Below are 26,736 nucleotides of genomic sequence, written 5' to 3' on the forward strand. Positions count from 1 at the left end.
CTCTCTGTCTTTGGATGAAAATGTGAATTCATTTTGCAATGCGTTTTGGTAGTGTGTGGTATTTTGACCAATAAATTATTTGGATTTTATTTTCTCTCCCACCTGGTTTTCCATCCAGTGTGAACTGAATGCTTTATAGAAGCTTGCAGAGTATTGATAAGTGTATTCAAAATATTGTATGAGGTGGCATATATTTTTGCACATGCAGATATAGAGGCACATTAGCAACCACTGATGCATACATGCATAGATTCTGACATGTCTAGCATGGCCCTGCCACACACACACACACACACACACACACACACACACACACACACACACACACACACACACACACACACACACACACCTTAAGTCGTTTGCTATAAGTGAGCCTATGTCCTTGCTGTGAGGCCTCACTGTATTGATCAGCTGCTGGTTAAAATATGAGTGGAGAAAGGGGGAAACACATCACATTCATTGCTGCCTGTTAATCAATACAGGACGTTAAATCTATAAAAACCACAGAAGCAGGTTGAGAGGTGAAAATGGGTTTGGGGTGGGGGTGTAGCGACAAAGAGCAAGCAGAGGATGAGGATGGACATTAGGATGAGGGTTAAATATAAATATCAGAGATAGTGCTGAGGGACAGGCCGGCAGTGTGGAGGGCAATGTTAAAAAAAGAATGAAGTGTGAGCTGGAAGAGCTGAAATATTTATTTCGTGCAGAGAGTTCCACCTGAGGGATGTCATATAACGTAAATAAATATAACGCTGGGTTTATTTTACAATACAGATCAGATGTAGGCTGGCACAGTGCTGATCTGGCTCATTGTGAGCTGGAAAAATGGCTTCAGCAGTAAACTGAATTTGGAGTGACAGCTCAGTGAATCTGCTCAATAGCGGCCAGTGCGGGAGGTGTTGAGATCCTGGCCTCACCGCTTTTCATGTGTTTCTGCCGTCTCAGGGCTGCATGTAAGCACGCAAGCAAATGTGCACTGTTGTCATTCAAAGATATGCTTGGCTGATTCTTTTATACTTTTTATGGATTTGGGGGTTTATCTTAACCTGTTTTTATTGGCCAAGCTAGCGGTGGTCCACCATGTTGGTCCTATCTCAACAACTGTTTGATGGATTGCCATGAAATTTGCTACAGACATTCACGTCCCCCCAGGATGAATCATAATACTTACAATTATTAGAAATGCTAGTTACACTTTGTGTTTTGTGGTAATTAGCAAATATTAGCATACAAAATTCTAAACTATGATGAATTTGGCAAACATTACACCTGCTAAACATCAGCATTTAAGCACTGTCATTGAGAGCTTGTAGGCATTTAGCTCAAAGTTGCCCCCAAGTACAGCTTCACAAAGCTTTTGATTTGGCAGGAGTGTGTGTGTTGTCTCCTCTGCCAACCATTGTGACCTGTGGTTACCCATAAGATCCTCGTATAACTACGTAGATCCTCAGAGATGTTCAGGCTGGAACAACTTGAGACATTTGCTTTGAAACTACCAAGTGATTGGACATATTCGAGGTGGAGAGTAGCCTAAAGAGGTGGAAATGAAGTGTGCAGGGTGCTCCTTTGTTCCAATACATTTGAATTATTGACTGAGAGAATGATCAAGATGCAAATTCACATGTCTTGTTATGTAAATAGTGTGTGTGTGTAGCAGTGAGCAGTAATTTAAGTGGAGGAACCCTCAAACAATTTTACACTGTGCCTCTCTCTTTTTGTGACACAGACACACACGCACATGTGCACACACACACGCACGCACGCACGCACACACACACGCACGCACGCGCGCGCACACACACAAACTATCATGGCAGACATACTGGTTTATATCCAAAGCCCAAACAAACAGTTCAAGAATCACTGAGCTCAGCAGCCCTCTGACAGACTTGACTCAGTCACTGTCTGCTCTCTCTCTCTCTCTCTCTCTCTCTCTCTCTCTCTCTCTCTCACACACACACACACACACACACACACACACTCAGCTCTATCTGCAGCATGTATGGCACCACTGCTATGTCTTTCATGTCAAACCATCTTCGATCAGGAACATTTTCTTCCTTCGCTTTAATCTGCTGCTGGGAGACGGTGTGTCGGAGAGAATTATCTTACATTCATTATGTCAGCAGTGTATTTCAACTGTGTATTTTTATTTTTTGTATTTATTTAGTCTGTAGGCCATTAGAACTAGGGGAGGTGACCACATGCAAAGTGGTTTGAACATTGAACTTGAACGATGACTGCAGTGTTTCACAGCTAAGAGAAAAGATGAAAATAAGGCGGCCAGTAAGATTTTTACCAACATGTGTGACTGTCTCACATCCAATATAGAATTTTTGAACAGTTAGCATTCAGGGTTAGCAGTTAGAGAATGGTAGATTTCAGTTCACCCAGGCTCCACTCACCATGCAGGCAGAGACAGGCAGGTGGTTAAAAGAGAGAGAGATTTCACTCAAGAGAAGTTAGAGACCAAAAACAGAGCTAAAAGAGAGTCAGTATCAGACTTAACATGCCAGTTAGCAGAAGCATGACTCCAAATGAAAGCCAATGTTGCTGTTGATGTGTAGTTTCCTAAGTCTCCATCTCAACTTGTTTCCACTCTTCCACTTGTGTTTCCACACGCTTCCAAGTGGCTAAAAAAAGTTCATCCTGGCTTAAACAGTCATTTAACATCATTTTATGTCTTGTTGAAAGTTGACCACCACCAGCATCACTCATGGATGTGCTCAGAATGATAATAGGGGCCTATAGCAGCTCATTTTTGTCCCTGACCACTGAGCAGGTTAATCCACACCCACCTTTGGTTGCGTAGAGAGATACCTACAAACTATTAAATGATTGAAATAGATGTAACACATATTTTGACCAGACATCCAATATGAAAAGATCCAGTTGATTATAAGCCAAGGAGTAATAAAAATCCAGTGAATTTGCATGGCTGATTCAAGACAAGGCCAGAAACAGCGACAGCAACAATCAGCAGACAGCGCATGAAGGAGAGGAGTGTGAATGGAGGAGTGTGAAGTGTGGAGGGTAAAGGAGCCATGGTGAAGAGAGGAGCGTAAGAGCAGTTATTTATGGGTCACATTTTCTCACTTAACCAGCTGCATTCATCAGTCTGGTGATATTGTAGTTTTTTTCATATACATGTATTTTTTTTCCAGGTTATAAAAGCTGTGGTTGGGTCAGACTGCCGCTGATGTGCAGGTGTCCCATCATGACAAAAGTAAAACAATAAGTGAACGTAATACACCAATTATATATTTTATAAAACCCCAGAGGTCAAATATTAGAAACTGTATCTCACAAATGGCTGGCCAAGCCAAAATCGTCATTTTCATTAGTGGTTTTGTTGATCAATTTAGTCTTACATTTTTGTAAAAACTGTCAAGAGGGGAAAAAAAATGTAGGAGAGAAGCCGGAAGAATAAAGGAGGTGAGGAAAAAGTTTGGAGGAAAGTTGCGAGGAAAGGCAGCAGGGAAGGGAGAGGAGCAGAGATCAAAGCTGGGATCCTGCTGCCTGCTGATGGAGACGCTGATAGTAACTGTCTCTCCTCCATTATTCATCAGACAGCTGTGCTGTAAGTAGGTTACACTTTTCAGAGAGACAGAGAGAGATGAGGAAGGGGAGACAGGCTTATAAACAGACTGGAGCAGAGGAATAATGAGAGAAATAAAACAAACGAGGTTGATAGACAAGAAAATCACATGGAGGGACGGAGAGAGAGAGAGAGAGAGAGAGAGAGAGGGAGGCAAAGGAGGGAGGGTGGATAGAGAGAAGTGTAAAAATAGAGGAGAAAAGTGAAAAAGAGAGAGATGGAGGGAGAAAAAAGAGGTAAAGAGAAGGCAAACTAACATGATGCGGCAACACTGTGATTCTGTACGCCTGAGGCAAAAAAGGAAAGTGTATTTACACACACACATGCATGTATAGAGGCATTTATGGTTGACATCACGCATAATTTACAGCCCAGAAACGGTCACGCAATGCTGGAGGGGGGCAGAGCACATGCGACGCACTGTACACTGTATGCCATGTGACGCAGGGTGTGTTCAGACATTGAATACAGTGCTGGGTTTGATGTCTTCCAGCCTTGTGCTCGCCGAGTCCTGCTGCTCTTCAGAAAGGTACAGAATCTTTACAGAGCAACAGTACGTGCCCTGCTACAGGGTGTGAACGTAAAGGCCTTTTCACACTTGAATTTTAAAACGGTGACTTTTCACGGCAAAATCAATTCTTCCCATATGAATTGCTGTGACTTTGACATGTGAATTCGCACTGTTGAGCAACAGCAAGCAGTGCTGACCTTTAAGAGGAAGGAGAGTCCAAGATGGAGGAAGCTATCGCAGCTTATTAGCTATGCTGTACCATCCAGTTTTATTTAACCTCCTCTACATATAAACTGTTCCAGAAAAGAAGAGTGGTTGACAGGCAGTTATGAGACAAGGACTTAGTAGCTTAGTAATATGTTGTTTAATAACCTTCTGGGCTTATTACGCTTCACCAACCAAGCTAAAGACAAAGCTGCTTACTAGTTAACAAACTTGTTAGCTCACAGATGTTTATTTCTCTCCTCAGTTTCAGTTATGACAGACTTAAGCTGGGATGTGCTAGGTTGTGTGCGTGGTATTAGTGATTCACCAACGAGCCTGTCGGAAACTGTCTGGATGCACTTTCAGGTTTGACTAAACCTTACCTTGTTCTGACTGACGATGAGGCTGAAGACAAACAGAAACCCCACACAGTTGTCCAGCAGAAAGCTGAATACAGTGCCACCAAACATCATCTGGCAAAGCACTGTGATGGCCAATCAAGCCCATATTTCTACTGTTTACAGACGTTACAACAATTTCATCCTGTAGAGTTGTACATACAATGTACATTAATACATTTTAGTAACGAGGTTACTGTAAATTTATGTTTACATGCAGGAGATCAGATTTCAGTTAGTGATAGAGGATGCTGCTTCCCCACAGCACAGCATGAATGTGTCCAAAGTTTAGAAATCTAATCTTCAGCAGTGGAAACGAGGTCTAGAATCCCTGCGTACGTGTAAAAAGCTGATTAGAAACTCAGTTTCATGTATACGTGGCTGAAAAATGGGAGTTGTCCGGTAGAAAAGCAGAGGGGGGAAATCTGGTTTCTTAAATCCACCATCGTGGTTAAAGAAACTGGATTTCTCATTTTTATGGCCTTTCAGAAATCAGTCCTGGAGATACTGGAGAAAGCTGACCGACCCGGTTACGTAAGTGCGTGTAAACACACTGAGTTATGACAGGCCTTTTACCTCGCCCTCGAGTGCGGCTGTTTGGAAGAGCTATGAACACTTCTGCCATCAGACAGGGTTAGATGACACATCGGATGAACTTGTTTGCTTTGAGCATAAACTGACCTTTCCACGATATTATTTCACCTCTTTACCAAACAAAACCTCACAAACCAACCCCTTGCATGTTTTTGATGCAGGCCTGAACACCATGACATGTGTCAAACTTGACTTGACCAACAAGTGTTTCAAACTAAACGACAAAGAAAGTAATTTATCATTGTTTTCCAAAACTACCCAGAAGTGTCTCTGATCTGGCAACCCTGTTTGCAGAATGAGGTTGATGTCAGTGGCCTCAAAACCTGTACAGATAATCATAGCAAAAGGCTTCTCTTCCAAATGAGGCTAGAACATGGGTCAGACTCTGGCTGGCTTTGTTAAACAGTCAATTAGGGATGGGAGAGAAATGTAATGTCATTGACCTTTAAACAACAACTTTCTGACCCAGCTGTAAAAGAGGGGAAGAGAGAGAGAGTATGAAGCTCATCCTCTCGTACTTACCTGACATGATTCTGTATACTTCTATGTCTTGACACTAAATGTCCACTGATGTGTACCGTGCAAGACTACAACTACTACAGTGGACTTTTTGGGAAGGGTGACCTGTGACAGCACTCTGGTATGAACGGGTAAAATGAGTGTTACTATAGCTGTGTCATGTGTCTCCTGTCTGATGAAACAACATTTTATGACTTGACCACAATCTTGAAAGTCAAAGTACATATTGCAAATACAAATAAGGTAATATAGGACCGCAAATAAGGTTATGTGTCAGTATCATAAGTGCCTTTTGCACATTTATGGAAAGGTTAGGTCACAGCTTAGGGGCAAAGTTAGGAAATTAGGACATTTCTGGCAGACTATATTCAAACTGTCCAACTGTTTGAGAGTGTTGGCGCCTGGGAAGTCAGTGTGGGATCATGTCCTCGATGCTGCTCTAGCAGCTGCCAGTGTTTGCTTGGGGGACCTTGATGGAGCTTGATGAACCCTGCTGATAAACACTTTACAGACAACCTGTGGCAGAATTGCTCTGTACTGCCATAACCAACTGTTTGGACCTGCCACACCGCTGTCAGATTTTCACCCCTCAAAAGCGATGCTTAAACCTCAGCAATTTTCAATTCTGGCCTCATTCGCTGTGACCATTTAACATAAAACCAATGGGGTGAACGCTGCCTCAGATGTCACCTGAAAATGAACAGTGATACATGAAAAGCATTCCCAGTATTGCATCGCAGAAATGCACGACACCACACACACACACACACACACACACACACACACACACACACAGTGAAAACAATTGAAAGCATTAGCATTAGCATTCCAAAAACTGAAATCAAACCTCTAATCCTTTTGGTGTTTGTACAGAACACCAGCAAAGCCAACAGTCCAGTGCCTTTTATTTGGTTGTACTGACAGCCTCCATACATCTGAAGGGATATTTTTACTCATCAGTGCACTTGATTTGCCTTATGTTAGAGGGCTCTGCTGTTACTGTACTGCAGCACATTACAGGAGGGCACACAGTTCATGGCATTGCGTGTGACATATGTGTCACAGCTGCACAAGTATGTCACATCCAGTGCATTGGGGGGTGTATATGTGCATCTGTGTATGTGCGTGTGTATATTTTATATATATTTATATGATTGCATGTCATGTGCATTGCATGGCCAACGGGGCCGTGTGGATTTGTGTGTACATAGATCTGTTCTATATTTATATATAGCACATGATGACGTTCATCTGTGTGCTCTGCCCTGCTGGTGGATATGTCTTTGTTGTCATTATTTACAGATCAGTGAGAAGTAAATCCCAGATGTAGAAAGTACATCATACAAAACAGGACCAGCAATGAGCTTTAAAGTTTAAATGACATGAATACATTCAATTCAATTTTATTTGTATAGCGCCAAATCACAACAGAAGTTGTCTCAGGACACTTTCCATATAGAGCTGGTACAGACCAAGTTCTTTTACAGTATCTACAAAGAAACCAACAATTCCCCCATGAGCAAGCACTTGGCGACAGTGGCGAGGAAAAACTTCCTTTTAACAGGCAGAAACCTCGAGCAGAACCAGACTCTGGGTGGGCGGCCATCTGCCTCGACCGGTTGATACATAATACATATATATTTCTAAATATAATTTGCTTCTTTTGTTTATTGTCTGCACGTATTTACAACAGACAGTGCAGGTGAAAATCTTCTTCAGCAACAAAAAGATTGACTAGATAGACAAGAACAAGTAATATACAAGTTACACCAATATGCAAAAACAAACAAACAAATAAAAAGACAGAAACAATTACAGCAATTTCTGGGCTCCTCTGATTTGGAAAACATTTCATTTTATTTCAATTTAGTAAGCTTATTATTTTTTTCTAATGCTTTTTGTTTTTGCTAAAATAATCTAATTGGTTTATGAGAAATACAGGATCACTGTGGTTAAAAAACATTCAAGTTTGACATTTTCTCATGTACAAAATGACAACCACTCTGCTTGAGTGTTAATCTAAAAACTTTTTGGTGGAGAATTATGCCTATTTCCTGGATTGTATGAACAACCAAGGAAGAAAATACATAAAAAATAGTTTAATTACAACAACAACAACAACAACAACAACAACGACAACAACAATAATAATATGTTCCCAATATAGTATAGTATAGTATAGTATAGTATAGTATAGTATAGTATAGTATAGTATAGTAATATAGTTCCCAATATGAAAGAATCTATTGATGGAAGGCAGATAAATGTATGGTACAAAGACCTCTCACCCTAGACACATAAAAATGAAGCCTGATTGGTCCAGAGAGTATTTTAGGGAGGAGCAAGTAAAGTTGTAAGTAAATAGTGTTAAAAGAAGGACACAGCAAGCCCACACAGGATAAGAGCTATAGAACAACACACACTTACAGACATGTACTGTACACATCAGTCACAGCAGTCAGCAGAAACAACATGAATGATGCCTGTATGCACACACACACACACACACACACACACACACACACACACACACACACACACGCACACACGCATATACTCTCTAGTCAACCTAGAAACAAGCTTTTCCTCTTTATCTCTTTGCAGTGCGTGTGTGTGTATGTGCCCCTTGCGTGAGTAGAGCCGAATAACAGATCAAGCTGAATTTAGTAATTAAACATGATGAATATATGAGGGTACGCGCCTACACACACGCACACACACACACACACAAAATTTTCTATGATGTTAGGGGATTCATGGTCCTGCCTGTAATTTGACTGACCCCCCCCCCCCCCCCCCGTGTGTGTGTGTGTGTGTGTGTGTGTGTGTGTGTGGCTGATGGAGTGGGGAGTGGGGAGCACAGCAGGGCACAGCACAGTTACAGTATAGAACATAATGGGTTTGTCTGTTGTGGAGTCAGACAGAGGGACTGTTGAGGTTATACAGGATATGCTGATGAACCACCTGATGTGCTGTAAATACACACAGTCATACATTCTTACTAACTTTTTACATGTTTTATTTGACTGTTCTGTCAGCGTCCAGGAGCAGCAACAGTCAAAATGTTTGGATCAAATCCAAGTCAAATCTCATGTCTACAGGTCTGGTATTCAGTATGAGCCGCAATGGTTACTGTCACTCACGCTGTCACAGCACCTCCAGATTATGGTGATATATCAGGAAATATCAGGAATTTGTTGAGCCAAATGCTGTGCAATGGAAACCTAGGTGCTCCCTGCATTATGTTCAGTGGAAACATTTCATCCAGCCAAGGAAGTGTTCTTGGACAGTACAGAAGTCACAGGGGAGTGGTTGGGCTCGTTAGGCATATAAGGTGGGGGACCTTGACACAGGAGATGTGAGTTTGCCCCCTGCATTATGAATTGTTAAGTAAGAGAACTTAGAACTCATGTGGATACACGTATGCCTCAATTTATGGCACTTGCTCAGATTTTGTCCGCTTGTCTTTCCCTTGACTTTACATCTAAATTTAATTCACATTAAAGATGGATTTATGGTTGACACAGAAAGTTAAAGGGAGTCCAGCCACAGATACCTAAAGAGTAGGTTTTGATCTGCAGTTCATCATCAGATTTGACATTCTTTAATGGAACTGATTGCCTATGACTGAATTCCAAGCCCTCCTAATTTACTGCTTTTCACTATCACTATTAATTGTACCCCAGACTGTGCTCATTGTGCCCTGTCTCATTAATAAAAGACTATTCAGTGCAGTTGCTGTATTTATGTTCTTGCTGTGATTGTGAAAGGTTTGCAGTGGAGATGCTTTGTTAAATGTGTGTTACTGAAAAGGAAACTCTTGCTTCATATTGTCTTTGCTCTCCACAGTCTCCACGGGCATCAAAAACGTACTGGAGAAAACAAAAGCAGTCCGAGCTGACCGGTCGCAGTTCCTGTGGTTGCCACATGGCATTGTCCCTACATGAGGGTGCTATGGTGATGATGTGCATTGGCATCATTGATACACCATTAAGGTCAACCTTTTGTCACATGTGACATGCAGTCAAGGCACTGGCACAGTTATTGCACGTGTTCCCTTAACGTGTCCCCATCTGCTTGTTTTTATGTGCAGTCAATTCAATTTGTGCAGACAACTTTCAGTTTGAGTTGAAATGGGGAAACATTGTAAAAACGTTTGGCAGAGGTGGAAAAGTTGGTGCATAAAAACAAAATGCTGTAGTGCATGATACTTTACTGCAGAGACAAAAACATTACATCTATGTGAGCTGCAGAGACTGTCAGTGTTGTGCCAGAACGCATTCATTGAACGATAGTTCATGAACTAGTTCATATTTTGGGTGAACGTGAACTGAACGTACTATATTACTGTCTGATGAACGTAACTGTGAACTCGTTCATTCTGGTGTCGGCACGCTCTCTCAGTTTAACTTCATTCAATAGGGTGCCAGATTTATATGGAAATCCGAAAACCCAGTTAAACACACCGTAAACAGACCTTAATATGTAGCGGAAAAAACACCCAGTCTGGCATCACCAGCCACCAGTGTCGCACTGCTGCATGCATCATCAAAACAAAAGCATTATGTAGGCAACAAAACAGCATGGAGGCATCGTCCATCCATCCCTCCATTGATTATACCCGACTATCCCTTTCAGGGTTGCGGGGGGGCTGGAGCCTATCCCAGCTGTCATTGGGCAAAAGGCGGGGTACACCCTGAACCGGTCGCCAGTCGATTGCAGGGCAACATATACACAGACAACCATTCACACTCACACTCACACCTAAGGACAATTTAGAGTCACCAATTAACCTAATGAGCATGTTTTTGGTCTGTGGGAGGAAGCCGGAGTACCCGGAGAGAACCCACACATGCACGGGAAGAACATGCAAACTTCACACACCCCGCCCGACCCGGGGATCGAACCGGTGACCCTCTTGCTGTGAGGCACACACACTACCTGCTGCTCCACCGTGCCACCTGGAGGCGTCATATGATCATTTAAATGAGTTTTATGACAAGGTCGGTGAGGATGGGAAAAATCTTACATTTCTGTGCGAACCCGCCGGCTTTCAAAAAGAAAATCTGCACTTCAGTCACATGGGGTGAAAGCTGCAGCTGCTACTAGTGTGGACTGAATGGAAGTAACAAAGCGTTAAAACAGCAATGGGGAAATGCTGCCCCCTCAATCCTAATGTAAACCCTGGTTGGATAAGGATTCAAAATTGGATATGAAGATGAAATCTGATGCATAGTTACGGTGTTAAAACTGATAAAATAATTGCTGTCTGTGGTTCTATGTGGCTGTGGCAATAATTTTGAAAAATAATAGCTCGCAGCAACGTATGAAAAAAAGAACTATGAACTAGTTCATTTTTAGAACAGTGAACTTAGTTAAACATTTTGAATTATGAACGATGAACTGAACTAGTTCATTTTAAAATTTGTGAGCTGAACTTTGAACTAGTTCATGTAGAAAGTGAACTTTCCCAACACTGGAAAATGTCTGCAAAGTAATACATGAAATAAACAAACCCGCCATATTTCCATCAGAATTTCTGTGCTGTTTTCACTCATTTGAGGTTTGACTGGCGCTCTTTTAATCACCTTGTTGTGCTCTCTTCCTCTGAAACAGTTTGACGGCACCTGACTGGAGAATTAGTGCCACCAACGGTTTATCCTGATGTGCCCAACTGCTAACAGTCACACAACAGGAGTGTGGCAATGCGCTTTCATTTGCATTTTCTTTTGCAGATTTTCTGGAAATTCAGTTCAAATTTGTCTTCAATTCGGATGGAAACTTGACACCAGAGTAAAACCCTAAAGCTGACAAGGCTAATAAATAAACCTGACAAACACCTGGGTAAACCAATTGAATTGAAAGTTGGGCGGAGCATAGAACGCAGCCAGTTATACAGGCTGACAGAGACACCTGAGGTTACATAAAAAGGAAAAGAAACAAAGGAGACTGGCAGCGCTCTCAGCTAGCTCTCTGTGACCCCATTACTACAGTGGGATGATGTGGGTGAGAACATGCCTGAGTGTGTGTGTGTGTGTGTGTGTGTGTGTGTGTGTGTGTGTGTGTGTGTGTGTGTGTGTGTGTGTGTGTGTGTGTGTGTGGAAGTATTTGGGTCTGTCGTGTCAGGTCAGACAGCTCTGCACTGCGCAACTAGTTACACAATGCGTTCATGACTGCAGTCTCTCATCACATCAGCAGTTGCGTGTTCTCAATCTGTTCAAAACCACAAAAGCAGAATGTTTTCTGCATCTCTCGTCCAGTGAAAAGGTCACGCTGCTCACTTTCTCTGTGCAGGAGATTTTATATTATTGATTCATAGACGTCCTGTAACAATAAGCCCTCAGTGTGGCCCTTGTTTGTCATGTCTGCACATGACAAGCACGCTGTGTGTAAATACACTGCTGTCGCTGCTGGTCTCTCTGTCTCAGTCAAACAGGGGAATGTAGGGGGAATCCCATCATGTCACAGCTCCCCCATTGTTTTATTCCCCATCTGTTTCAGGCATCGCGCTTCCCCTCCCTCCATCGCTACCTCGCGGATCACGTCCTGTGCTTCCTACCTCCTGTTTCTCCAAAACTCTTTTTCACAAGAATAACATCAACACTTCTAGTCTGTCAGGAAATTGACAATTTGGCAAAAGGCATATGAACAAAGACCTCCGGTGGCTGTGCAAATGGTCTGGGTAGAAGGACAGATCAGCAAAGAGGTGAGTGTTTGTTTCCCATTTCCTACCAAAAGCCAAATTGGTATATGTTAACCATGACCACCATCTTTTACTTACCTTAACCAAGTAGTTTTTCTGTTGATGCCAAACCTGGAACATACCGGTGGCAGATCCCAAATCCTATAAATCCAATATTAATCCATTATTTGTCATTACTTTGGAGGATTTGTTGGTATCTACGGCTGTTTTTCCCCTCGACACATCACTCACATAAGCTCAAATCATTGTGGGTAATTCAGCTTCATTTTTCATCTCATTGAAAGAATGGCTCTGATGTGAGAGAAAGACATAAAAATGAATAATTAAAACACAGTTGTCAAAACAGCTCTGCAGTGTTGCATCAAAATGTCCCTCCAGTGACATGAGATGTACTCCATCAAAGCTCTTATTTCCTGCTCTGTGGAGCATTTTAGCATCTTTCAGCTCAGTGTTTTAGTTTTACAACCTGTAACTGGTGTTGGTTCAGCCCATCAACCTCGTTTTCAGTAGCCACAGATAGACACTGTTTGACTAGCTGGTGAGCATGGGGGAGCAGTAAGCAGCTAAAGAAACAAAAAAATGCCTTAGGTGTAGATCCCATAGATAAAAGCCAAGTGTATATTGAATTTGCACAAATATTAATGTTGCTCTGTGTCGGCTGGATGTATAAATCGACAACTGTTTGCTAACAAATTAGCCATATAAGATGACAGTGAGTCACTTTCGTATTTAAAGCTTGTTCAGCTGCCCCTAAATGGCGAAAATTCAATTAGTGCTTGAACTTTAATTTTATTTTCTTTATCTCACAGTATAATGTCTTACATATTAACCACTGCAGATCATTTTCCTGGAAGACAGTTCCACACACAGCACAGGTGTAATTAATAACTTTAAAAGTAATAGTTCCAGATTTTGGGACATATACTGACACAGAGAGGATAGATACCACTCATGTCTGTACTGGAACAAGCAGCCAGTTAGCTTAGCTTCACCCAAAGAATGGAGATGAGGAAAACCGTTAGCTTGGCTCTGTTCAAAGGCAACAAAATCTGCCTGCAAAAACAACACATTGTGGTCTTACAGGGGGTTACGTGCCGGACTTTTTCTTTGCTGCTAGAAGTGACTTTATATGGATTAGACAAATGAGATATAATGTGTTAATTGCTGACCTTGGAGTGGCAGATTTTGTTATTTCATTACAGCTGGACAGAACCAGGCTGTTTGTAGTCTTTATACTAAAATAAGTAGCTTCTGGCTGTAGAAAATGAATACACTTATGTCTCAAAATATTACCATATTCCTTTAATAATAGCTGCAAACCATTTAGTTTTGCATGTCTAGTTCAGGGTCCCTAGTTTTGTGTTTGCTGGGTCATTGGTGTTGCTTCCAGGCACACAATGTACAGTATCTGATTAGTTGTTAATGCTATTGTTTCATTATTATTATCCTTGTTATTATAAACTCCATTCTCCATGGAGACACAAATGCAAAAATGGTCTCTTTATGCCAACAGGACAGTTATATGCAGCTAAATGCCCAGAGTATAAGCAGTATCTTTACTTTATCTTAGATGTCATATACCTTTGTCCTCATTATTGTGTTTGAATCATCTCCATACTCAGATTTTTTGTCTTACAGTGAGGACATACAAACTGAAGCTTCCCTCCCATGAACCTCTGCAGATCACACTTCCTCTTCCCTATAGCTGACGCCTACGGCAGGATATCCTGTGTCACCAGCCTGTGTGTGTATGAGGTCATCCGAGTGTGCACTACGGGTTGCAGACATCAATCATTCAGCTGCACCACCCTTCTCTGAAATCCACCAACTTTGTGGGTTCTCCCTTCTTATTCTCAGATCTCAGGAGAATACTGTAGCGCCTGGAACCGACATCATTCCTCAAGAGCAACTGTGTGGGTGTTAGCACGTGCGACCTTCTTCACAGAAAACATCACTGTTAAAAATGGAGAAATTTGGACATGTAATCTGAATTGTGACACACTGGCGATGACAGCAGCTTGCTAAAAGCTCCTTGAGGTGATTATCCAAGCTAAAGTCTCCCCGAGGACAAATAAATTCCACAGCTTGATGTGCGGTTGACTCCTGCCCATGTTCGTATGCCTGACTACCTCCAAGTGTATCCATTTATTCTCATGTCTGTGCCAGTCAGGGAGAGAGGCAGAGAAAGCAAAAGGATTGATTAATTATTGAGGATACCTACACATGGCTCCTCTCCTTTTTTCTCCCTCTGACCTACATAGTGAACCACCTGATCCAGGCTCCAAAACAAACCTGTTGACATTGAGCATGTGTGTGTGTGTGTGTGTGTGTGTGTGTGTGTGTGTGCGTGCGTGCATGCGTGTGCGTGTATGTGTGCTCGCAAGTGCATAGGTGCATTCACATGTCTTCAAGTCACTCTGCACATGAGGAGAGAAGTGAAGAGAAGAAAAAGTACAAAGAGGCAGAGATAGGAGCTAATGGTTTAGCGCCCTGATCTCTCTGCTAATGAAATCAACCACCCCCATAAGCACATCAGAGATCATCTGCAGGAGTGTGTGCATGTGTGTGTGTACGTGTGTGTGTGCACAAGCTAATGTACATTCATGTGCGTCCATGTGAGGCATTAAGTGTCTTTCAGGGGGCCCCAAAGTATTCTGAGATAGAATGGAACATTGGGTCAAAGGGTAAACTCAACTCCCTCATTTTTTCTCTTTCACCGCCCTCCCCTTTTTTCTTATTTTTTTCTTCTTCTTTCACTTCTGTGCATCCCCCTCTTACGTCTCTGTCTTATGCATGAGTCAGACTGAAGTTCTGTGGTAGCTTTCTGTATTCAGTCTTACTCTCAGTTTTTTAAAGAGATAGTTGCCTGTTATATGCTTCATAAGCAGCATTTGGCCAGTTGTGTAAATAAGTAATCAAATACTCCTTACATATTACTCAGTGAAAAAGAAATCAGCATTATTGGTGCCTTAAAATAACTCCAAAGCCTCCACACCTGCAAATCACAGCTTCTGTAATGTAACAAGTGTGAAACAAGACATTTAACAAGCAGCCAGCCTACAGTTTGTACAGTTTCATGTTTTTTAAAGGGCATCAACAGTCACTTCAACATTAGCCCTGGTGACTACACACACTGTTCCAGAAGTAACGTGAACATGATGAAGATGCAGCAACATAAATGTCTTAGCATTAACATTAAATAGCCCATTATCTCTAGGATTTACATCCATACTGGACAATTCTGCATCTCACAAATAATGCCCAAGGCCAACATTCATGGTCAATGCAGGAAATGTGAAGTGTATAATTAGTGTTTCCTTAATCCTATTCAAGTGTTGTAGCTGGCTAAACCCAACATACCTTAACCGTAACATAGTTACAGAAAATGGGAATTTAAAAGAAATTGACATAACTTAAAAATTAACAAACATTTAAAAATAGAACATAATTCTGAGTTTTGCAAAAAATATATATATATTTTTTTTTTTTTTCGATGTGCAGTGTCCCACTGAATTTCTGCATTAATACATTTCAAAGTGTACATCAATGAGTCCCTCAGCAGCAGCAGCAGCAGCAGCAGCAGGTTGCAGCTGTTAAATGGCAGAACACTGCATCATAATGTATAAATATGAGTGCTGGTGACCTTTTCAGCATATTACTGTGGCCCCCCGACACATGCTGGGTGTTTGTTTATGTTCTCTGATCAGTTTTTCAGATACACAACTCTTGAACTGATCAAAGTTCTATTCATAGTAAATGTCCAGATGGCTCGCCAACAGATATCTCATTTTACAAAGAAACACTTCAGGTATATAAGCTTCTGCCTTCAGCTAAAGGTTGCCAATTTTACCCTTCCCAACAATGCCAGTCTCAGTCCAGGACAATGTAAAAACACTACAGGAACCATATGTGTGAGCATGCTACACTGACTGCAGATTGGGGGTGGAGGGAAATGACACAGTGAACAGTTAAAATGATCTAAGTCTTCCCTTCACTGCCTTATTGCACCCTCTCTCCTTCAGTCTTTCTGCATTTCTTTTTTTCACCCACGTTTATTTCAGTCTCCCCTCCGTCTCTTTGTCTCCCTCCATGCCCATCTCTCCCTACCTCTCCTTAATGAGTCTTTGTGAGGGACAGTAGCCTTTTAGCAGGGAGAAGAGTTAATGGCTTTGCTGATGGCTGCTGCTAATGTCTTTGGGCTAATGGCCTTGGCCACTGCTGATGATAACCATGAACTAATAGCATGAATGACAGATAGCCTACTGCTTTCAGACTCACACTCTGTATCAAGAATAGATAGATAGTCTCAGGGGAACAACTAGGAAGTCCAGTCCCCCTGAATATAGCAATAATACCCAGAGGAGAAATGTTCATTGTGATTAGATATAAAGATGAAGGTGATGTAAGTGGGTAAAGTGCAGAGCCAAGTGCCAGAAAAAAATCACTCGCTCACACTTAGGCTACCATGAGGGATTGAACAGCAAGCATCCAGTCACTGCGTGGAGGATGTTTTCACAGCAATCAAAACTTTAAGTGCTTTTGCATTTTTTAAATCTACAAACTAACATACCCTTATCATTTCATCATCATCATCCAAAACGTACCATATCTTTTAAGGCTCATTTCCTGCCTTCAAAGCAGGAACACTTGAACTGGTTTCAGTTCAAGTCAGTATTTGATCAAATTAAGACCGCAGGGAACTGAAACTTATTTGAGGTACAGTTGGAAAGCTTGCATAAGATGCCTGTAGCCACCTTTGAGTTATTTTATTTTATTGCTATCTCTGCATGGTACTGCTTCTACAAGCATTTTGACAGCTCCTCGCTTGGTGATGCATTCAATGAAACTCATCTCTCAAGTTTTAAGACATTCCTCCAAGCAGAACCATCCCTGGTTACATTTACACCAAGAGTTTAGCAAAAAATAAACGTGACTAAAGGTTCACTCTATCCAATGCCAGTGTTTGTGTCAACTAAATAGCCAGATGGAAAGTAAAGGATGCAGTATGCCTGAAATAATCTAGGTCATACGAGGTTTGTTCTTTTGATCATGTCTACAGGCGCACGTATTTATACTGTATCTAATCCAGTCGTACTGTGTGCAGCAGGTGTGATTGATGTACCACAATTACATCATAGCAGAAAAAGACAGTTCTTGAGCTGCATGTTCAACAAATATGTTGTCTATCCACGACCTCTAGAACGACACATGGAAGTGGTCACAGATCTGATGCTCCTATAGGCAACCATTCCTCAGTACCTTCTAAAACTGTGACAGACAATTCTTTGGTTATAGGTGGTGTGGTTTAGGTACAAAAAACTCTTGGTCAAGGTGAGAAAATGGTTAAGAGTGTCACACCTAAAAAAAGTTGTTGGAATGAACAAACGGTGGTCTATTGTGTAAAGGTCTGCTTTGTTACTTGACTTCTTACTCTTCTTTTGCTTCCTTTCATAATTACTTGTCACTTGAACCTATTCATATTGTTTTGGGTCACTGGATGAAACGGCTGATGGTGTTGTTTCAGACATAACAGACACTCCCTGAGATGTTTTAAGAGAGCTCAGCTCACTCATCGGCAAATATTCATTTACAAAAACATAACCCTAATTTCTAAGTATGTGCAATTTTTTTTAACCTCTACTGATCTTCTCTGTGAGGAAAAATGACTTCTTCAAAGACCTACATCCAATGGGGATGATGCAGTAATAAGGTCACTGCACTGAATCAAACAAACCTTGTAGCTGAATCAAAAGGATGCTATCTTGCATATCAAATATATTCCGTTCCGTCAAGTTCACATTCTGTGTGGTGATAAGGTCGGAAACCATTTTCTAGGAATGAAAGTTATTCTAAAAACTGTTACATTAATGAGTTCCCTTACATCTTGGGGACTCCCTCCCCAAAAACGGCTTTCAATTTATCATTTTATTTCACATTCTGAACAGGATATCCCTTTTCGCACATAGCCAGTGAGCCAAGACAGTGTCAGGAATAGACTGTAAGTGTGAAAGTGTCCTTCTGGGTGTGTTGACCCTGTAAGAATGACCCTATTCAAGATCAGGATTGAGTGCTGGATCAAATTTTGCTCTGCATGGAGTTGAAATTCATGTCTGGAGCATCGTAAGGATGTTGAATCCAAGATATAAACACATCTACCATATGTTTCTATATGTTGACAGTTCTAAAGACATTCTAGTGAAGGATGTCCAAGGAAGATTGCCGTCTATATGGGAAGCACCTGGATCATTACAGCAAATTGTTACAAAGTCGTGTGAAAGGGGTAATCAGAATCTTTCTTCACTTAGATGAGGCTGTTAGCAAAGTAAAAAACATCTGTCCACAGATGAGACAGCTTAGAAGCAGAAGATTTATAAAATGCAGGCGTGATGCAGTGAAGAATGTGTAATGTGAGGAACCTCTCACAGGGACGACTTTTTCATATTAAGCTGCAGTTGGAAGGTCATCCAGCGGCAGGATGAAGAAGAGTCGAGGCCAGGCGGGGCGATGAAACACTAAGCGTCCCGCAGAGGCAGAACCACTTGATAGAGACACACCATTACAGTGACATACAGTCATTAGCCAGCTCAGCTCTTTGCTGCCAGGCCAATATGTGCTGTAGCAGTTAGCATTCAGCTTGCGTTAATGGGGTAATTCCCATTCAGCTGGGATAGTAGCCATATGAGCGATGTGTCACATCTATAGTCAGCTAGTGTAGCAGCCATGCAATAATTTCTCCACTCACTCCCGCATTAAATGACACTCAATCTTTGCCAAGAACGCAACCCCCACTCCTCCATTTTCCTCCCGGCCCTAAATCACACCTCACTGTCTCTATTACATACCTCAGCCGCTCTCTAAATCACTTTCCCCGTTACGTTCCTTTTCTCCTCTGCTTCTCCGGATCCCACTTTTCTTTCGTGTGTCATAAACACTTTTCTAACTTTTCCCTCTTCATGGCAGCAAGAATCAGGCCTGTGTTTGACAATGACAACATAACACTGTGAACAATTTGGAAACACTTCACTTTGGGAGATTGCGAGAGCTCTGACTGTAAGGTGCTTCAATGACCTTGTGTTCAGGTGACTTGACACACACCAACGCTCACACAGGATTTTAAGACATTTATAGTTTTACGTTTTAATTTGGCTGTTTGGTTCATTGCTTTGCCATCATCATTTTATTTGGCCTTTAAAATATATCACTGATCATATAAAAGCTACTTTGGTCACGTGCAAATGCTAAACAGCAGTGGTGGAAGAAGTATTCAAACTCTCTATTTAAATAAATGTACTAATAAAGTACTCCACTGCAAGTCAAAGTACTGCATTATTTAAGTAAAAGGATATAAGTATTATTGACAAAACATACAGTAAAATGGTCCCTGTCAGAGTTTTACGAAGAGTCTGGATTAATATTACTGCTGCATTCATGTGCCTGTGTGTGTGTTTTTATTTGAACTGCTTTATATACTGTTGGCTAGTTTAGTCTACAGTATTGTATCAACTTCTATAAGATCATCATATGCTAGTTGTCTCACTGTCCTGTGAGAACCATTTATCTCTAACGAGTCAGCGTCTCATGAGCTCAGAAAAACAGCCTGTTTTAAGCTCTGCGTCAGTACATTTACCTGCTGATCCAAGAGGGTTTTAAATAGTTTATTAAGGTTAAGAAGTAGCAACTTCATCCTTTATTATATATAGTTTGGCAGAAAAATTCAAACCAGATGATTTTCACTGGACAGGAATGGTATGAAGAGTAGCTCATACCTAATACTATCAGACAAATGCAGTGGTGCAAAAAGTACAATATGAGCACTCTTGTAAACTCTGATTCAGCGGCAGCTTGATCAGATTATGGTCTTAACTCAGCAAACATGAGTCAACTGTTCCTGGACAGGACCTGGACCAAAAATCATGGCTAATTGCAAATCTGTCCAGAGCTGCATTTTGAGGCAGAACTTTTTCCAGACACGGAATAAAAAGTTTTGTGCTAATACAGGACATATTTAGAAGGCTAAGGTGGAGATTTGTGCACTTTGAGTGCTTTCTGTGGACAATCGTTACTTATTTTTTATTTTATTCAATTTCTATGATTGAATAGGAAACTGAACAATTATATGGAGGTAAAAAAAAGAAATTCCATCTCTCTGGGTTCTTACTCCAGAAAAAAGTTTCTGACAGCTTATGTATGGGGCAAGATGCCACCTACCAACTCAGGGGTAAACCGTAGAGAGTAGGTAACGCATGACTCTCACATGGCTTGGCATGGTGTTCTTTCTCTGCTAACACATGCAAGCCGTCCAAAGAGGAAAATGAACTTTAGCAGATTGACTGCGGAGCACATGCACTGTATCTGTCTGTCAGATCCATGAAATTATATTGTTAGACAAGTGGTGTCCTAACTTACAATAAATATGTCATGCCATTATGGTTAGTATTAAATGGACATGGCACTATTTTTGACAGAGGTGGAGAAGTTCAAGCAAATGAGTGAAAGTGAAACAGGCTTACTGAATAAATGATGATGTGCATGGAGTGTGAGTGACTTACACATTGGCTTCCTCTGAAGAGATGAAAGCTAGCAGCAGATAAAGACATCACAGATGTGGAGCCATAAAGAGACTTTAACCACCTTCAAATGATTACTGAAACAAACAGGAAGGTCATATTTCCATCCTGGTTTCGACAGTGTTTTTTGGTCATTTGAGGTTTGACTGACACTCTTATAATGACATCAGCTCACTGTGCCCTCTTCAGTGGCTTAATGGCATCTCCAAATATTCACTCAACAATAGTGGAAGGAAACATGCATTCATTCATATTTTTGTTTGCCCATTTTCAGGAAATTTGGTTAAAATTTGTGTTAGATTTGACTAAATTCCCACATAGCTCTGGGCTAGCTTTGAGAAAATAACCCTGACACCTGGAGCCTCTACTCTCGAGCACAGATGAGAGTGAGCTACAGCTGTCCGGTAAGATCATTTCTTTCTGACTCCACAGCCCCAGATTTTTTTCATTCTTAAACTTGTAGTCTTCAGATCCAACCGACTGCTGACCCAAGGGCCATCACTTGAGGACCATGGAAGTGCAAAGCTAAATAGCCAGAATTCCCCTGCATGGATTTAGATCTTCTCAGTCTTATGAACCACTGCGCTCATCTGTCCGTGTGTTCAACTACTATTTTTTCTGATTCTGTGGCTCTGGATAAAAGTTTCAGTACGTGAGTGGATATATTTACCTGACAGACATTTTGCCATGTATCACCTGCTGGTCTGCCTGCCTTGTGTAACAGCTGATGACTTTGTCCAACAAGGCAACAATCCTGATCTGTCAGTCTGTCTCTGAGCATGTTAGTGCCCGTTTGTCACTCTTCCTGTCTGTCTCTATGCTCTCTGTCTCTCTGCAGCATGGCCCAAACTCACCATCATCATCCATCCTCCTAATCCCACTCTCAGCTATTCATCCCCTCCACCTCCTCCACTCAGTGTTTTGGGTTTTCAGCTGCTATGGACAGAAAGCCCATTTAGACACTATGTGTGTGCGTGTGTGTAAAACGGTCCTTCTGCGTCCATTTTGGGAGGCGAGGTGCATCAGAGCGTGAAGGCTAGCTGTCCGTCCGAATTACATTCACTTGTTGGGCACTCTGTATGTGTGTGCGTGTGTGTGTGTGTGTGTTTATGAACACAGCCTCAGTGCTGTAAAACAAAATGAAGGAATCTCTGTCTTTCTTTACTCGGCCATTTCTGCTTCCTAATCACCTCCAAAGCATGCACGCACACACACACACACACACACACACACACACACACACACACACACACACACACACACACACACACACACACACACACACACACACACACACACACACATACTTACCTCCCATCTCTGTCTCATGGGTTGTCTGCATTGCACAAGATGCATGTCTAACCAACTGTTTTCTACTCTCATGCTTCACTCACCCACCCACCCACCCACCCACGCACACACACACACACACACGCACGCACGCACGCACGCACGCACGCACGCACACACACACACACACACACACACAAGCTCACAGCAGACACACTTCACTGCCATCCTTACACATGAAATTTCTTCCTGTTTTTCAGTTCTGCTGCTCAGACATGACCTCTGGTAACCTTTATGGGACTCACCTTCCATATGGGGACAAAATGCAGGTTCCTACAATGTATGAATGAAGACTGGGGCTAAGGTTAGGGTAAGGTTAGGGTTAGGTAAGTATTGGTTATGGTTATGGTTAGGATAAGTCTCCAGGAAATTAATGTCAATTTATGTAATGTACCCATAAGCCATGCATACACGACTGTGTGTGTGTGTTTTTTTGTGTGTACAGATTGAGAAAGAGATCAAGAAAGCATGAGGAAAATAACACATTTTTGCCTAAATGCAGGAGCATGTTACCAGAACTTCAACATTTTCACCTCAAATCATCAAACATGAGTGTGTGTTTGCATGTCTGTTTTAGAGCTGCAGCAGCGGATGAAGAAAAATTGGTCAGCGAGCATTACACTCCCTCACACACCACTAGTGCACTTACAGTTCAGACATGATGCTCTCCAGGATGAATTACAGTGAATCTCACAGAAAAACAGGCTTTCACTTCAGTTAAAGCACTGAAACTTAAGTACAAAAGTATCAGCATAAAAAATGTACTTAAAGTAACAAAGTAAAAGCAGTCCTTATGCAGCATGGACCTATTTCAGAAATAATAAGTTAAAATTAGCTATTAAAATAATTGGAGTAAACAGTATAACATTGCTCTCTGAAAAAGATAGCAGAAAATGTTCAAGTTCAAGTACCTCATAATTGTGCTCAAGTACAGCACTTGAGTACTGTATATACTTTCCACCACTGGAGTAGTAATTATGAACAGACACAAGTGCCAATAGCTGCATATCATTAATCATGTGAGATTTAGGAAAGTTTCATTTAAAGTGGACTCAACCACACCATGCTTCTGATATGTTAGATTAAGCATACTAGTGGTAAAAAGCTTATCGAACATTAAGCAGAATGACTGATTCTTATCTTCACTTTCATGGGGATCATGGCCACTTTGTAACTATGAAAAATAGAAATTTGCCTACAAGCTGTGCCGGGGTTGCATCATTTCTGTAGAAATGGTTAAGTGGTAGAAGCTGAAAGCAGGTTGAAGTGCTGTTCAGAGGACGGGTGGCTGAAAGGAGACTACCGCAGGCTTCAGGCGGAGCTGCCACAGGGCTGCGGTGGCAACGTTCTCACACCAGTCACTTCCTCAGCCTTCTCACGCGATGAGGCTCACTGGGCTGTCAATAACGCTCACTGTGAGCGCGCACCATCTCTTTATGAAAGCTAAAGTTGGTCTATCCATTTTCTTTATAGCACAGGTAGAGTTGTGAGTGAGCTTGATTGGAACACATGACATTATGTGACACACTTGTACATGTGTGTTACTTGAACTCCAGAAAACATCACTCTCACTCACTCTGAACTCAGGGCTAAAAATGGAACCAAAGTCACTACAATGAACAAAAGGTATTCCTAAAAACATCCTGTTATTGGCGGGCTGTAGGAATGGTAGAAAGGACCGGCTCTTTTATTAAACACCTGTACTGTGATGGCCCCTAGTGGATGGTATTGAACATTGCAACAGGCCTGCAGATTGGCCTGCCTTAAAGCTGTAACGAGTGAAGCAGTAACTGTTGCTGCATGCACAGATGCTTGTCATAGATTTCTTTGTGTTGAGTTGCTTAAAGTGTTTAAATCTTTACCTTCATGGTGGAGGTTTTACCACGATACTGACTCACTAAGCCTGGATGGTCCACATACAGCTGTATTTAGACTACAATCAGTGGAAAGCCCATGAGTGCACACACAGATGGTCTCTGTTGAACTAATTATGCGACTTCTAAAACAAACCGGCTCCAGGGATGATTTAGGAGCGTCCTATTCATTATTCTGTATCTTAGATTTGTAATTAATGTAGATGAGTAGTGATCTGTTTTCACTTTTTCCTGTTGAGTCTAATCTACTTTTATACAACATCTAAAGTTGAGGTTGAGCATTTTTTCATAGGTATTGTATAGTTGGAGAAAGCACTAACAGAGAGATGAATGTGCTTTTGTTCAACAATTTCAAAAGCCAGAGTATTTCAGAGATGTGTTGTTTCCTTGCTGCAGTTTTTGGTCTTTGTTCTCAAAACATGTTTCAAAAAGTGTGAGGTTTCTGTTGGAAAAACTCCATGAAAGACATCTGCCAGGAGGGAACAATGGTGTTAAGTGTTTTTCTGTACACTGTAACACTGATGACTGCTACAGAGCAGCATTTCTGTTTCAGCCATGAGCAGCGTAGAGAAACCCGTATCCCTCAGTGGGTGAGATACTAGTCGCAAAATTGTATCTGGAGAGTTATTTTGCACTCAGATAGAAAATTAAGGATGACTTTGAGAATCAGTGTTCATATTTCATTTTCTTTACATTATTTAATCAGGATTCTACATCAGAAAAAAGGATCAATTTATCCTTTCAGCCTATAAGAGGAGCCATGCCAAGTCTTCGTTTTTTAGGCTACGTTTACACATAGCAGGGTATTTTGGAAAACGGACATTTTGGCCCTCCGTTTTCAAAAATAACATCGTGCACACAACATCATTTTCAAAAATGTTGTCGTTTACATGAACCCGGATAAATACGCCATCGAGCGCCATCATAACTATGCCAAAGTATTTTCAGTCACATGTTGTGACATTTTGGTTTACCCTGTTTAAACGCCAACACATAACCGGCATTTTCAGAAATCTCCACTTTGGCCAGAGTTTTTTAAAATGATCATTTTCCATGAAAAAACTCTGCTTGTCTGTAAACTAGAGGCCAAACCGCATGAAAATATATGCGTTTTCCCTAAGTGTAAACGTAGCCTTAATCTCATCTTTGTCTGCTGCCTGTCCATTCTCTTGTCTCATGCATGCTATTTTTATGCCTTTTATAATTTATGCAATACCTTCTCTATTGGTAGACATTCATGGATTTATTACATACTTCAGAAGTGGAAATATTTCACATACTTAGTATACATTTTGAAAATCAGGAAGCACTTTATCATGTGCATTTGTTTCAATAACAAATGCTCAGAATTAAATAACATCATGAACATGACAGTTTATCAAACAGTTCTCATGAAAAACGATAGATCTTTTAAAAATCTGAACTGACAGAGGGCAGAGGACACAGTCTAAAGATACCCATTCTCATATTGTTTCTTTAAATTGGGACATTAAACTAAATCATACCAAGAACGGATACTTTAGCACAGTGGTTTTCAAAGTGGGGGCCGGGGCCCCCTGGGGGGCCACCAGGGGGTGCTAGGGGGGCCTCAGAAAATTGGAGGGAAGTTGAGAAAAAAAAAGCAAAACGTGTTAGTTAATAATATTCTTATGCTAAACAAATGTAATAATTATTGAATCGTGAAAACACACACTATTGAGAGAGGTTGGATTTCTTTTGTTCTGTTCTTGTCTGTCAACATTTTGTTGAAAAATTCATTATTCAGTGGGAAAATAATAATACAGTGTTGAAAACATGTTCGTTAATATTCTTATGCTAAACAAATGTAATAATTATTGAATAGTGAATACAAGTAAGAAAATCATTCTAAAAGTTGATGTTTCTTTACATATTTTGTAGCATTTTCAGTGGGTTTGCAAAGGGGGTCCCTGACCAGAAGCTAATGCTGTTTGGGGGGCCATGGCATGGAAAAGTTTGGGAACCCCTGCTTTAGCATGCTTAATTATGTATCATCATTATGTAAAACTTATATCAGATTATAACTTTTAGAATGAGCCATACCATCATGTTCAATATAAAATATAAAAGTACTGTGTGTCTTTTGTGCCAAATAGATTGTCAGATAAGGTTAGCTGGATCTGCTTCTACTCTGTGCTCTGTAAGCAAAAGAAATAATTTACATTCAAAGCAGCAGTAACAGCAGCTTTGGAAGCCGCAAATAGTAGCATTAGTGTACAATTTCTATCTTTATTATAATTAATAATTCTTCTTCTGAACGTGTCTCCTTTGCTATTCTGTAAAAGTTCTGTATCTTTCATCTGTTCATGTTGCGTGTGAACATACATATCCACGTACACACATGTACAGATTGCACATTCAGATGTTAGCTTCCTCTTTTCTGGAAAAATGCCAACC

At 41.2% G+C, this 26,736-nt stretch overlaps 1 protein-coding gene across 1 annotated transcript in view; it reads left to right on the forward strand.

Moving 5' to 3' along the window:
- LOC139343486 (SWI/SNF-related matrix-associated actin-dependent regulator of chromatin subfamily E member 1-like) overlaps nt 1–26,736 on the forward strand; it is a 366,467-nt gene that overhangs the window by 73,452 nt on the left and 266,279 nt on the right. The window lies entirely within an intron of this gene.

Source organism: Chaetodon trifascialis, chromosome 15 (genome assembly GCF_039877785.1).
Source record: "Chaetodon trifascialis isolate fChaTrf1 chromosome 15, fChaTrf1.hap1, whole genome shotgun sequence".
NCBI lineage: Eukaryota > Metazoa > Chordata > Actinopteri > Chaetodontiformes > Chaetodontidae > Chaetodon > Chaetodon trifascialis.